The following is a 4114-nucleotide window of genomic DNA, read 5'->3' as shown; positions in this document are numbered from 1 at the left end:
TAAAATATACAAATACAATAAACTAGGGCATTTCAATACCCACAAATTCTCCCACTTGCCCTAGTGATACAAAACTCGTAGACGTAGTTGTACTAGGTGACCCTCGAACACTTTATCCGAGAGGGCCTTCATAAATGGATCAGCTAAGTTGTCTTGGGAACAATCTGGGTGACGATTACATCTCCTCTGTGTACTATCTCCCTGATGAGATAGTACTTCCGCTCAATATGCTTTCCCCTTTTATGGCTTCGTGGTTCCTTTGAATTTGCTGTTGGGATTGGTGTCCTAATTCTCCCGGAGTCTCGTTGTTTTGTAAAGATACACATTGTTCAAGGAATAAAATAAGTGTTAGTTAATTCTGGCATTTACTCATATCCAATAAACAAAGCTCCTTGGTTATCTTATGTGAACTTAAGCATGTATATGTGATATACAAATGGATCATGCCTTAAGTGATAACCTAAATCGGTCTGTAGTATAAGGATTAAGGTGGGATAACTGATCCTGGTGAAACTACGGATATGGTTCGCTTTGTAGAGGTTTGCAAGCATTGTAAACTACTATAAATGGTAGATCCTGACGATTCATGTGGAGACGTGGAGCGGGGGTGTCCATTAAAAGGAGTTTGTATAAGACCGGGACCACGAGATGACTAGACTCTGTATATAACGCCGTTGATACTAGAGACTTGCATCTCACCTAAACGACCATAGGTGACACGACCTCAATCCTGAGTGTTTTGGGAACTCCTGCCTTTGAGGGTGGTCCTGTGATTAGTATGGGTGAGAGTGTCCAGATTGCCAACTCAACATGCCTACCTTTTTGGGGACTTGTCTAATCTGGGAGCTGGAAACTCAATCCACAAGATGAAATTCACTTATTTCCCGAAGTAGGGATAAGTAGAGAGGTTGTTCCCTTAAAGGCTGATTCTGGGGCTTGAACATAGTGGCCACAACTTTTCTTTTGAAGAGAAGACTCAGTCATAGTAGAACTATGATTTATGTTCATTAGAGGGATCAATGGTACTTAAGGAGACAGATGTAACTACAGGGGCATAACAGTTATTGGCCCAGCTGTACTTACGAGCAATCTGTGAAGGGTTACCGAACTGCTGATTGGTTAAGATGGACACATAATATATCTGTAGTGAGGGGAGTTATGCTGTCGGTCTGTAGTAGAGTGCCTGGCAGTTAATGGATGGTGGATCCCGTGACTAAAGAGTTTAGTCTGTTATTCACTTATCGTTGGAGCTTTGGATCTACAGGTCCATGAAGTTCCCTTGACTTGGATTATGTTGAGAATCAGTTCTTTGTGTTGATTTGAAATGTTCAAATTGACAAAATGTATTTTGATTATATATGATATAATCGGTATGATGTATAAGATACATCTAGTGGAGGATTGATGTAAATGAGATTTACATTAAGTACCATGTAATAGAAAAAGAACTATGGTTTATATGTTTTATGAGATGAAATATTAAAAATATAGGTTATAAATATAGTATGATAAGTTGGTTATCATTTATATTTATAATAATATTAATTATTGGATAATTAATACTTTTTCTTTTAAATAACCAAAGTAGTGGGTGGTTATTGGATCATGGTAACCATGAGTTTAAAAGAAAAGTGGTTTCTTATTTTGAAAAAGAGGTTTTTTTTTACAAAAGATTGAAAAGGTTGTTAGTTTTCTCTCGACGTATAGTAACTCACAGAAGTCGTCAAGTAAATACAGATTTACTAAACGATAGCTGGGCGAGCTAAACGATCGTGCAGGTGTGAGCTAAACGATCGTGTAGTGTTTACTAAACGATCGCATAGCTTTGCTAGACGATCTCTGGCCCAAGGTAAACGATCGTGTAGAGTCTGTACGTGACAGACCGAGCTAAACGATCGCATAGCTTTTGCTAGACGATTGATAACGGGCAAAAATGCACGTTATCATAGTGCTAAGTTCTTAAACAATGTTGGATTGCTTTGATAAAACATGTTAAATTGCATCAATCAAGCATCAATTTCATAATATTGCGGTCGCATGCGATCATCGCATAGGAACAATTGATTTTAGTGTTTTTATGCAGAATATGCGTTGACGCAATGCAAGAATTGCGATCATAGGAAATCATTGGTCGAGCGCAGCATCACTGCAAGGCTTTGCGATAATCGTGTTCGCAAATATTTGCCCGAAAAGGATCGCCACAACTTGATCAACGCAACATGGTGGGCGCATCTGGGTGAAAGCTAATTAATCGTGATGAGACAGAAAGCTGATGACAGTCGAATCCAAATTAAGTTGACAACCGATAACGATCACAAGTATATTAAGCTTTTCGATGAAAATTATTCGACGCATCAGTCAGGAATTAAAACCATCCCATCTGTACAATCATGAGAGAGAAGCCGCCTTTCACCATGGATGCTCTATAAATATCAAGGGTGACCTTCAGAAAAGGGGTTGATCAGTTCACAAGTTCAACTATTCTTTGTTCCACAAGTTCGCACGCCCTTGTTCATAGTTTTCTTTCAATTTAAGGCAGAGCAAGAGAAAAGTGGTGATACCGGAGATTGCTCAGGGAAATCAAGAGAGAACCTTGCGGCGTAGAAGCAAAGAGCGGGCTGACTCTCGCGAGATTATCTTTTGAGCACTAGTAGAAAAACAACATAAATGCCTAGGCAGCAAGAGATTGCCACCAGGCTCTTTATTCTATACTTGCATTGTTATTTTGTACTTCATCTTCATATTTATACAATGGATGTTTGATTTCTAATTCTGCTTACTCTCTTAATACGCATGAGTAGCAATTAAGCTTACTCTCTTAATACACATGAGTAGCAATTCAGCTTACTCTCTTAATACGCATGAGTAGTTAAACTAGTCGAATGGGTTGAGAAGAACTAAGCTAAAATGACTTAGGAAGTTCATTGCTTGCGATTGTCTTGTCTTATGCTGTGCAAAACACCCCTTTAGAGCTACTCGAGAGAGAGTCTGAAGAAAGAACCTAAGACTCAAGAGAGCTAGGTTAGAATCTAGACTCGAAAGAGCAAGATTAGAACTGCATAAACAAGAGATAGGGATTAGAGATAAGCTCTATTTGTCAACCTGCATCGCATGCATCCTAGAGATAGGAATGATATTATGTGGTTATGTATGTGTTATTCTATCATCGCATAAATAAGAATAGAGGCTTATGTGTAGGTCCTATAGACTTATCGCATATATCGCATGCGTTCTAGCATTAGAAGCCGTAGCATTCGCATCGAGAGATGGTTTACTATTGTATGCATGTTGCATGGTCGCAAAGCACGAACGCTAGGAAGTGTTAGTCGAAACCCTTTTCAACTTGTTCACCGCATACTTATCGCATTTCCTGTTTATCAACTCTTTTCGAACTCCGCCGCATTTGTTTATTTTTCATCAACGCAAACAACAATCCCAACACTTTATTAATTTATCCGGTTACCGCAAAGTCTTTATCAAAATTACCAATGCAACCTGTTTTCACAAGTCCCTGTGTTCAACCCTGGACTTACCAGGAAACTCAGAGGAATTTACACTTGGATTCCGTTGAGAAAACTTGAGCGCACAATGCAATTTCATCAATGCATATCATCCACATTTCCACTTCATAAAATTAAGCATCAATGATCGCATAGCTTTATCTAAATGATTGGGCATTGACCTATACGATAGGTCTCAGCCAACTCCCATTTTCTCAGTCGTGTACATGATCGTTGTTTCCTCCCTTCGTCTGCCTCATACCAAGTCCGAACAGAGCCCACCCTCTGGATTTTCACACCAAGAATACCAAGGTCGCCTTGTTGTTAGTGTCAGACTCAACTTGACACCATCGTGGTTTACTGGAGGCTGTTTGTGGTGCTGTGAAGGCCGTTCGTGTTGCGGAGGAGTTTGTGATCGAGGAGATCGTTGAGGACAAGCGCGAAGTGTTCGTGCGGTGTTCGTTGCGGTGTTGTGGTCGTGTAGATCGAGCATTCATGGTTGCTGTTGTTCGATCAGAGTCGTGCATCGGAGCGTGGAGACGCATCCTCTTATGTGTGTAAAGTTTCCCTCTTACATTTGGTATTTGTTCATGTTGTAATTTCTGCATTGTAAT

The sequence above is a fragment of the Benincasa hispida genome, chromosome 4 (genome assembly GCF_027475165.1).
Source record: "Benincasa hispida cultivar pf3 chromosome 4, pf3_genome.v1.1, whole genome shotgun sequence".
Taxonomy (NCBI): domain Eukaryota; kingdom Viridiplantae; phylum Streptophyta; class Magnoliopsida; order Cucurbitales; family Cucurbitaceae; genus Benincasa; species Benincasa hispida.
The sequence above is the reverse complement of the archived record's forward strand: the minus strand, read 5'-3'. Positions refer to the sequence as shown.